At 33.4% G+C, this 12,254-nt stretch overlaps 1 long non-coding RNA gene across 1 annotated transcript in view; it reads left to right on the forward strand.

Annotated features, from left to right (window-relative positions):
- The first annotated feature begins 5,477 nt into the window (after nt 1-5,477).
- LOC146400825 (uncharacterized) overlaps nt 5,478-12,254 on the forward strand; it is a 36,308-nt gene continuing 29,531 nt past the window's right edge. The window contains exon 1 of the long non-coding RNA XR_014813769.1: nt 5,478-5,556. This is a non-coding gene — a long non-coding RNA (uncharacterized LOC146400825). The remainder of the gene's footprint in view (nt 5,557-12,254) is intronic.

Here is a 12,254-nt window from a genome sequence, read left to right on the forward strand (position 1 = left end):
AAATTACTGATAGAGAAATCAACTGGAGAGGTGAATAATAAATTTAAATATATCCATTAGGATTATAGTTATCATGTCATTTATAATATTTGGTTGTTAAATCATATTATAATTAATCCATAATATATTATGCAGGCATTAAAATATGTAATGAGATGGCTAATAATTATAATTATTACATATCACATAGTTACTCTTTTTTATAGCAAATATAATTCTATTCATTGTAAGAAGTATATTTTAAAAATAAGTATTAATATATGATACATATACACATACATGTTTACATATTCTGCTTTACTATATATGAATACATAGTATAATAAATAAAATATAGTAAATAATAAAAATTAAATTTAAAAGTATGTATCTAATATTCCATTATGGACTGAATATTTGTGTCCCCCCAATGTATATGCTGAAGCCCCAGTCCTCAATATGCTGGTATCTGGATGTGGGGCCTTTGGGAGGTACTTGGGATTAGATGATGTCATGTGGGTGGAGACTCTGGGATGGACCAGTGCCTTATAAGAAGATGAAGAAAACGGCTTGCTCTCTCTTCCATATGAAGATACAACAAGAAAGCTACTGTCTATAAACCAATAACAGAACCCTCATCAGAAACCCAACCATGTTGGGTCCCTCATCTCAGACTTCCTAGCTGCCATAATTGTGAGAAATAAATTTCTGTTGTTTAAGCCACTTAGCCTATAGTATTTCAGTGCAAACTGAACTAAGACATGTTCCATATTCTATGTCAACAAAAGTAAAGAAAATTGGGTCAAACAGTGAAGGCAGATTTAAATACATTATCATATGCTCTTATTTACACTATATATTTTACACATGTGGGAGTCAAAGTAAATCATTTTTAACATCATCAATATAATTTTATTTTCTTTCACTATAAACTTTAATCTACATAATATAAGACATTGATTGTAAAACTCAAATTATCAGAGAGAAAAAATATAGGAATGAAATATAATTTAAATAAAAAAGAGCAAAAATTAAATATTAAACCAAAATACAAAGAAAAAACAATATTGGATATAAATATGATGTATATATATCCAGCTCTATGGATGAACTAGATTTATACAAAAAGGCAAAACACAAAATAAAATCTATAAATCCTAGATATATATTCCATTTCATCTCTCAAGAGGCATTAACATATGGCTAATGAAGATATTTAAAAATGTTAAAAAATATATAAGAAGAACTCCTTTAAAAGTAGGTTTAGTGGTAGCATAAGTAATAGCGGTAGTATTTTATAAAAAGATCACATGATTGATAACAATATAAAGGACTTTTATATTGGTAATGTACACATGCACATCAAACATCTATTTTTTGAGACAAAAATATAACACTGAAATACACCATAATAAATATATTGCCAACAATTTGTTTTTTTCCTGTTTTCTTAAGTGAAATTTATTATATATAGGTCACTGAGATTTACCATGTGTACTGCTCTATTTGTCATAGTTTGTTGGATGAAGCATGAGTGCCTGACCTAAAAGTCAGACTATGAGTATTTTGATGAAAATGAACTCCTTATATTCCATGACAAATGACTAAAGCAATCACTTTCTTTCTAGACATGTGGGCATGCCAGCTAAAGGTAAATATTGTAGTTCTGCATTTTTACCAGTGAGGGATGAGCAATAACTAAGGTAGTTTTCTTTACAAAAAGAGTAACATAGTAAGAGTAGCCTACATTTGTTCCTGTGTCTGAACACAGGACTCCAGGTGACCAGGTGTTGTCAACCATTTCAGCTGGTGGTAAGAGAGGCAAATAAATAATGACTAACCAAACAGCGATTTAAGAGGATCGGCCACAAAGTTTACGTAAAATTGTATACAGAATTTCTTCATTTTTCCACATTATATTCTATAACACAATATTTGGTGAAGTTATGCCTTAGGTAATTGTCTTCTATCTTGAAATACATTTATACAAATAGCAAATAGAAAAAAAAGATATCAAATAAAAAATTTCAAAGAAATATAAGTGACTGTTGAATATTACTATATTGTGGTTGGTTAAACATACAACTAAGTTATGATAAATACATACAACACATATATTTTCATGTGTTCATTAATAGTATGTATGTCAGCAATCCGGAGAAAAGCCTATGAGAAAAGAGGAGTATTTTAGGTGATTTGAAAATATAAAGAATGCATCTAATTTTTGTATTTTTTTAAGTAAGAAAATAGGAAAATGTTATAGGTATAAAATATGAAAATGTCAACTGCACCCAGAACTTCTGAGTAAAGCATATGACAGAATAACCGTGAAAGTACCTCAGCAGGATGTTGGACTCAGACACACAGTACATGTTGCATTCTTTCCTCAGATTTCACATTTTCACTTTCCTTATGTTTTAGACATTCTAGGGGTTAAAACTTGAAACTCCTTCAGAGAGCTGGCAGGCTCTCTCTGTAAATGAGAAAAGTCAGATGATTGCAAGAAGATATGGAGCAGTGAGAATTGTGGCAAATGGAATGCTTACATCATCACTGCTGCTTTATACTTACCACTGTATACCTATAACATCATGAAAATTAGCAAATCTCTGCTTTCACTTCAGCCCCTCAAAATTTTAACTTTCTTTTGACAAGCTAATCTTACTTTCAACACATGAAGGACAAATAAATCTTATTAGTGGAACAATATCAGTTTGTAGCATCTGATTTTCATAATGGTGGTTAAGTTGATCAGGGTTACTGTCATGTTCTATGATCTGCTTATATTACAAGGAAGAGAAGGGCAGTGTTCTTGGTTATTCTGCTAATTAAGTACTGGCTGATTAAAGAATAATGCTTACTGACTATGAAGGATATAGTAACAGTCAATATGGCATAAGGTAAACTCAGAATAACAGGATGCTATTATAAATAAATGTTAGAATAGTGATAACATAATTGATTCTTTTGGTGTTCACTTTCCATACCTACATATGAAGTACTTTACCAGAATATATTTAAGACCTATTTAAATTTTCAAGTTCTCTGGTTAAAAATAAAGCACTGAAATTGCTTCTCAGAGTGCAAGACGTTATATTAGTAAACCACTCAGAACCAGCTGATAGTTTCTACCAGGGATAACTGACAATCTCCCTAAAGTCAGTCAATATTTATTATTTATCTAATATTTGATTATTGGAATCAAATATTAACCTTTGAAAGGTTAAAATATTTAATTTTAAAAGCTTTAAATGAAATTTTGCATTGTCATGAAAAAAAATCAATGGAAAATTTGAGAGACCGTATCCCTCTGCATGCATCATTCTGAGTAAAGGTATGAGTAAAGTATGTAGGAATAAAATTATTTTGCAGAAGATACTATTTTCCCATTATCGAAATTCATCCCAGCTGAAAGTATTTTATCATGCAAGGTATTTAATACACGAGTGAAAGAGAGAACTAAAAAAAAAATCCTGCCTAATTTTTTGAAGGTATTTTTTTTTTTTTTTGTAGTAACACTCAAAACAAACAAAACAAAACAAAAGATCTCTACTTGCTCTTTGGCAAGCATCTTACAGTAAAGAAAAAAAATGCATCTTTTTATCAAAATACAACAGTCCAGCATGTCAATGGGAAACCTCTGTCCCTGAGCATGAATCCTACCAAAGATGGCATAATGATTAATAATAGAAAATACTAGATGAATGAGTATCATAAAAGCTGCCAAAACTGATTCTTTTACCACTTACATTTTATCTTACATAGTTCTTGATGTACTTATACATTATTAATGCAGAAAACTTATTTCATTTATGAATAATTTAAGAAGCACAAAATGGAAGACAGAAAGTTGAGATAGAAAAGATGCCATTTTCTCTGATCGAAGTTGTTCAGAACACAAAAACAAATGTTACTCTCAACAATGTATTCAATAGCTCGCTTTGTAGATTGTGGTGCTGCTCTGTGATTAAGCAAACTGAGAAAAGCTGTGGCTTCACTGCTTAAGAGGGTTTACATCTTGTTTATTCCCCTCTGAATTTTCTTGTCATGATAATTAACATCTATGAAAGAGTGAATAACACGAATGTTATCAGGAATGGTTTCTACACACAAGGTTATTTACATCCATGAATATCATAACGATTTAGTGTATATCACCAAAGAACTTTTTAAAATTTTCCAATTGTGTTTGATAATGTGTGGGGCATGAAGATAGTGTGTTTGAGATATATCTGCTGCCATTCTTTTTTTTTATATGCCTAAGTCTTAATGCATTTAACATAGTGTTAAACAGTCAATGGTTAAGCTAAATGTGTAGCTCAAAACAAAGATGGGCACAAAAAATAATAATGCTTTCCTTTTTCTCCATTTTTTGCTTTTTAGGGCCACACCTGTGGCCATATGTAAGCTCCCGGGGTAGGAGTCAAATCAGAACTGCAGGTGCTGCCTTACCCCACATCCACAGCAATGTGGAATCTGAGCTGCATCTGTGACCCACACCACAGTTCATGGCAACACTGGATATTTAACACAATGAGCAAGGCCAGGGATCTAACTCATGTCCTCATAAATACTAGCCAGGTTCTTAGTCCCCTGAGCCATGATGGGAACTCTCTTTTCTTTTTTATGTATTCCATTAAAAATATGATCTGACTGATATGACTAAAGAAGGGTTTTATATTAATCTACTAATTGTTTAATTAGTTTAATGTAATGACACACTTCATAAAAGCATCAAAATATCATGAAACTTAAAATTTCAATTCTGGTAATAGTGGGCTAGTGCTTAAGACCAATCTCTCTGCTAAGGACATAAAAAATAGGAATAAAATTAAGTAAAATATTAACTCAAATATATACATGAAATGTTAACTAAACAGTAAATGGTTACTAAGCCAAATTCTAGGAAAGGGGGAGAAATCATAGACATATCTAGTATAACGTAGTTTTTGCATTGAGTATTTTTCATTTCTGAAAAAGTCGATCTAGAAGATTGAGCTTCAGATTGTATAGAGAAGCAGGGAACAGCATCAGTGTGCAGAGCTGCTTACCTGAAGAGAAGAGTCTAACATTCTCCATTTTAATCTAGGATCCCATATAGCTATACCTTCATACTGAGGATGTTACAGAAGTAAAACAGTACACTTGAGGACATTCTGCCTAGCTTAATGCCACCTGGGCAATATAGGCTACCTCAAGCCTAGAACATGGACTAAGAGTGTCCTTGTCCCCTAGGTCCTCTGCCATTTGCACAGAAGTGAATAAGGTATAATTATAGAAAGTTAATATCAGTCTATGTTTAAAATTGTTCCTAAAAATAAAGCTTTAAATTCTCTATCTAGGAGTTCCCATTGTGGCGCAGTGGAAACAAATCTGACTAGTACCCATGAGGATGCAGGTTTGATCCCTGGCCTTGCTAAGTGGGTCAGGAATTCAGCACTGCTGTGAGCTGTGGTGGAGGTCACAGATGTTGCTTGGATCCTGCGTTGCCATGGCTGTGGTATAGGCCAGCAGCTGTAGCTCTGAATCAACCCCTAGCCTGGGAACTTCCATATGCTGTGGGTGCAGCCCTAAAAAGTAAGTAAGTAAGTAAGTAAGTAAATAAATAAATAAATAATCTAGTACACACCCAGTGAAACCCAGGCACACAGGATACCATGCCTGAGAAGCAAAGAAACAAAACACAATTAAAACCAATTCACAAAAATGTGAGATTTTGGAATGACCAGTTACTGATCCATTATATATTTTTTTTAAAAAAGAGACAAGCTTGAAAATATATCTGGGAAAAGTAGATTATAAAATCATATATTCTATCTGAAAAAGAACTAAAGAATTCCTAGCACAAAAAAAAAAAAAAAAAAAAAAAAAAAATCCAGTAACTAAAATCAAATCCTGCATTCCTCCTGGTTTTGATTACAAACTAGACATAAACAGAAAGACAACTAATTTGAGGTCCAAGTAAATTTTCCATAATCTTACTTGGAGTAATAAAAAAAAAAAAGATGAAAAATACAGAGGAGGGAGTAAACTAAGTGAAATAGGAACATCTAATATTTGTTTAATCTGAGGCCCAGCGGGAAAAGAGAGAGAATAGAAGAACAGCAGATTTGAAGAATTAATGGATGAGATTTTTTTCAAAAAAAGGAAAAATCAGAAAATTCTACAATCACAAGAAATCATGCGCAGAATAAATAAAAAGAAATACCCACTAGATACCTCATCATGAAATTGTAGAAACCAAAAATTTGGGAAATGCTAAGGATGCCAGATAAAATGGTAGAATTCGCAAAGGAGTGAAAGACTTTGACTAATTTCCCCAAAACAAAATTGTCTGCCTAAGGTAATATAATCACCAATGAACCACAGAAAACTGTATTCTGTTATTCTGTAACTCACATTGAGAAAATAAAATAATAATTGTGATGAACTTGGGAAATTTCTGAGAAAAAATATAAATTACTAAGCCTAAACCAAAACCAGTACAGTTACCAACATATTTACTCTTCCTTTTTCTTTTCAGGCCTTCCTATAATTCTATTCTTTCACCTGGGTCATTTTCCCTCTGAAGAATGTGATATAATACACTTTTTAGTAGCCCTTTTAGTACAAGAACTTCCAATGACCAATTATTTTAATGTCACTATAAAAGTTTCTACATTTAGCCTACATTTCTGAAAGATAATTTCATTGACTATGGCATTTGAGGTTGGCAATTGTTACTATTGCTGTTTCTTCATTTAAAGATGTTATAGTAATATTTCCTCATCCTATTTTTTCGTTGCTGTTCTTATCAAAAATATCATCAGTTTTTAGTCCCACTCCTTTGGAATAAATGCATATTTTAAGCAGATATTTTTCTTTGTTCTTTTAAATTATTCATTTTTAGTGTAAATATTTGCTGAAGTATATATGGTGGTAGGCTTATTATTTATAATTACTTATTACTTATAATATAGCATTTTAATATTTTCCCTTTTCTAATATTCACAAGCTATAGCCCTTTTAGGCTTTTCAGTTCCTCCCACTATAATTAGAATGAACTTTTCCACCCATGGCTTTTTGTAAGCTACCAAAGATACCCTCTCACTCTCATAATTAGCCTTATGTGTTCCTAAATGATCCTTAGTTTCCCATTACCACTCTGAAGTGTATCAATTTCAACTAAGAAATAACCAGCCAACTTGTTTGTCATTGTATAGATTGCTTTCTCAACCCCATCTTTTTTGAGTAATCACAGCTCCAAGAGTGTTCCTCCTTATCAGTATGTTTTTTAGTGAGATCAGCAATAGAGCTGTGCTCAACATACCACTACGGTGATATAATTTTTCAAGGCAGTAATTGAGCCAATCCCAAGGCCCCATCATACCACCTGAATTCTCAGACCATACAAGGTACCATATTTTTAGGTCCTCTGAGAAACAGACATCCAGATCCATTTGGTTATACATGAGATTTAGTTATCAAATTCCTATAAAAGAAAAATGGAGAGAGGGATAGAGCAAAAGTGTGTATTGGGAACACTCAGAATGCATACACGTCTGACATTCGAAATCTGAAAAAAAGTGAATTGTGTGCTAAGAGTCTAAGACTGAGGTGTGATCTTCAGTTTGTTTTGGCTAGGCTGACAAAGGGTCCTTAAGAAAAGATACCCATTGGGGAATTCCACTTTTCACAGGTAAGGACCTTCATTAGTATCCCTGTAATTCTCAAGTACTGGCTGAGAGCAGCCCAGAGAGAAAAAGGCAGCTGTGTGATATACTGGTGTATCTAGTGGAATGGCAGCAGGGGCTATCAGTCAACTATTTTCTTCACAGCAGTAAACTTGAAAGGTATATTTTCATGGCCACCAGAACTGGACAATACAGTAAAATGCTAAAATAGCGTTGTGCTGCGCACTGTTATGTCCTTTCCTCTATTGCTGATTTTATTATATCTACCAGGTAATTAATCCTCCTTAGACTCATACAGCAAACTCTCTTTCATATAGTGTCCATGAGCTCAAGTATCTTCTCAGTTCTTTCAGTTTCTTGAGATTGACATTTTGGCAGGGGCCTCCTTGAGATTCTTATCATTGCCTGTTAAGTTTAGTAATCAGCCAAGGATTTGGGCTAAATTTATTTTTATATTTTACCACTCAGTCTTCTATAGTTTACTTGCTTCTGATGTTCGTCTCTCTCCTAAATCTCTAACTGACCTGTCAACCCAGAGGTCTGTGCTTTGACATCTTAAGCTACAAAAATCTCAAGTTGATGCTGCCTAAGATGAGTTCAGGTTGAGAAACTGAATTCATTATAAAAACAATAAACTCACAAAACTCCTCTGGTGTGCTTTTTGTCTTTCAGATATAGACTCCTCACTTTTTTGTGTGTCAAAAATTAAGAAGCGGGAGCTCCTGTTTTGGAGCAGTGGAAACAAATCCAACTAGTATCCATGAGGATGTGGGTTTGATCCCTGGCCTTGCACAGTGGGTTGGGGAGCCAGTGTTGACATAAGCTGTGGTGTAGGTTGCAGATATGGCTTGGATGCCACATTACTATGGCTGTGGCATAGGGCGGCAGCTATAGCTCCAATTTGACCCCTAGTCTGGGAACTTCCATATGCCACAGGTACGGCCCTAAAAAGAAAAAAAAAAAAAAAAAAAAAATTGAAAATCTGAATAAATACAGACCATCTGAAATACTTATTACATTAGTAGGCCAGAACATCAAGTTGAGAATACAGCATTACTGGAGAACAGCTCTCACACTAAACTCATCTAACACTTTTCTGGCTGCTTTGACTCTCTTGACTTTCTAATTACCATTGTTATGAGATCTTGATCTAATGAATAAACTACCAGACTCAATTCCAAGTCACTGGGTTTATTTTGGGGAGGATCCAAATTAAAATACCACTTTCCATTTTAATTACGGGTTTCTGGACTCCCTCCTCTTCCAAGAATTAATTCTGGCCTAATTCCTTTTAAACTTTAACTTCAGGCCAGAGATAAGATCAATGTTCTTAGTTAAGAAGTTCCAGCATTCATGGCTTCAGTGTAAAACTCCCACTTTTAATCTTGATTATTTGATTTAGTGATCTCATTTCAGTTTTTTTTTAACTTTTTTAACTTCACAATTTTGATGAAATAATCATATATTTTGACCGATTTCTTAAGATTTTTCAATGTTTCTTTTTTTCTTTATGAAATCTCTATGAATAAATCTGTCCAAATGACCCTGCATTTTTAGTAAATCCTAAGATTTATTTCAATTCAACAGTTCAATGGAACCAATCAACACAATTTAGTTAAAAAGCAACAAAAAATATTGTGGATTATTACCCTCTTCCTCAAGGCTCTAAAAGAAGCTCTCTCTTCTCTCACCCTGATACATATACTCAAATCTTATGAAGTCAATAGAAATTCAGCTTAACTTTTTAATATTTAAGCAGATGTTTCTTGTCAAAATAATTGTTAATAATTATGAAATAACACTTGAACCACTTCTACAATATGAAAATTAATTGCAAAACTGTTACATGTCTAACATCATGTTTTCACTTTCATGTATTCCAAATTGTTTTTTTCTCCTATATTTCAATGACGAAATATTAAGATCTTATATCACACTAATCTCTATAAAAGTGCTCCCATTGCAATTGCATTTAAAATAAAAAATGGGCGTTCCCATTGTGGCTCAGTGGAAATGTGTCTAACTAGTTTCCATGAGGACACAGGTTCAATCCCTGATCTCATTCAGTGTGTTAAGTATCCGGCATTGCCATGAACTGTGGTGCAGGCTGCAGATGCACCTCAGATCTGGCATTGCTGTGGCATACGCTGGTGGCTACAGCTCTGATTCAACCCTTCCTTACCTTGGAACCTCCATGTGCCATGGGTGCTGCCCTAAAAAGACAAAAATAAATAAATAAATAAATTTAAAATGTCATAGTGATTAGGAACAAACCGATGTCATATGAAATAAATTTGGCAATTCCCAAGTGAAAATTACACATCAAAATAGATTAAATTGATTATGATAGATTGGCAGTATTAAAACAGTGTGCTCCATAAAATGAGACTAATGATTATCTTATAAAAAGGAAGAAGATGTAGAGATGTAGAGAAGTAGAAGTATTATTACATCTTTTTTTAAAATTTATTTTTTATTGTTATTTCCCCCAACACACTTTTTTTTTTCCCACTGTACAGCATGGGAATCCAGTTACACATACATGTATACATAATTTTTTCTCCCATTGTCATGCTGCATTGTAAGTATCGAGATATAGTTCTCAGTGCTAAACAGCAGGTTCTCATTGTTAATCCATTCCAAAATCAAAGAAAAGAGGGAGTGGCAATCCACATATCAGACAAAATAACTTTAAAATAAAGGTCACAAGAGACAAAGAACACTACAAAATGATCAATGGGATCAATCCAAGAAGATGATCAATGGGATCAATCCAAGAAGATGATGAATATATATGTACTAAATATAGAAGCACCACAATATATAAAACAATTGCTAACAGCCATGAAAGGAGAAATCCACCACAACTCAACAATGGGGGGAAAATTTTAACATTCCACTTATATGACAGACAGATCATCCAGCATAAAGCAAACAAGGAAACAAAGGCTTTAAATGACATACTAGTCCACATAGACTTAACTGATATTTATAGGACATTCCACCCCAAGAAGCAGAATATACATTTTCCTCAAGTGCACATGCAACACTCTCCAGGATAGATCACATCTTGTGCCACAGATCAAGCCTTGGTAAATTAAAAAAAAAAAAAAACAAAAACAAATTATTTCTAGCATTTTCTCTGACCACAATGCTATGAGACTAGAAATCAACAACAACAAAAAAAACACAAGGACTGAAATTGAAAATGCGACAAAACTTCCAAAAAACAAAAGTCCAGGACCTGATGTCTGTGAAGGTGAATTTCTATCAAAAATTCAGAGAAGAGTTAAATACCTATTCTGCCGAAACTTTTCCAAAAACTGTACAGGAATGAACACTCCCAAGCACACTCCATGAAGCCACCATCACCCTGACACCACAAAAAAAGAAATGATATCACAAAAAAGAAAACTACAGACCAATATCACTGATGAACATAGACGCAAAAATACTCAACAAAATATTAGCAAACCACATCTAAATATATATTAAAAAGATCATATGCCATCATTAAGTGGGATTTATCCCAGGGATACAGAGATTATTCAACATCCACAAATCTATCAATGTGATACACCACATCAAAAAACTGAAAAATAAAATCCATATGATATCTTAACAGATGCAGAAAAAGCTTTCAACAAAATTCTACTCCCATTCCTGATAAAAACTCTTCAGAGAGTGGGCATAGAGGGAAATGACCTCAACATAATAAAAGCCATAACATGACAAACCGACAGCTAACATCATTCTCAATTGATGAAAAACTGAAAGTATTTCCATTAAGATCAGGAACAAGACAAGGGTGTCCACTTTCACCACTGTAATTCAACTTAGTTTTGTAAGTCCTAGCCACAACAATTAGAGAAGAAAAATAAATAAAAGAAATCCAAACTGGAAAGGAAGAAGTAAAACTATCACTATTTGCATATAACATGATACCATACCTAGAAAATCCTAAAGACAATACCAGAAAACTGTTAGAGCTCATCAATGAATTTGGTAGTTGCAGGATACAACATTAATACACAGAAACTGACTGCTTTTCTATATACTAACAATGAAAGATCAGAAAGAGAAATTAGAGAAACCATCCCATTTATGACTGTATCAAAAATACCCAGGAATAAACCTACCTAAAGAGACAAAAGACCTGTACTCTGAAAACTCTGACACTGATGAAAGAAATGAAAGATGACACAAAGGTATGGAAATATATACCATGTTCTTGGACTGGAAGAATGAATATTGTCAAAATGACTATGCTACCCAAGGCAATCTACAGATTCAATGCAACCCCTATCAAATTACCAACGACATTCTTCACAGAACTAGAACAAAATATTTTGAAATGTGTGGAAGCACGAAAGACCCTGAATAGCCAAAGCAATATTGAGAAGAAAAACCAAATTGGAGGAATCAGGCTCTCTCACTTCAGACTATACTATAAAGCTATGGACATTTAAACAGTGTGAGACTGGCACCAAAACATAAATATAAATCAATGGAACAGGCTAGAAAGACCAGAAATAAACCTAAGCACCTATGATCAACTAATCTATCACAAAGGAGGCAAGAACATACAGTGGAAGAAATAAG

This window comes from Sus scrofa, chromosome 8 (genome assembly GCF_054392235.1).
Source record: "Sus scrofa isolate SSC_HxYL_T2T_F1_AM1 chromosome 8, Sscrofa_HxYL_maternal_Yorkshire_Landrace_v2.0, whole genome shotgun sequence".
NCBI lineage: Eukaryota > Metazoa > Chordata > Mammalia > Artiodactyla > Suidae > Sus > Sus scrofa.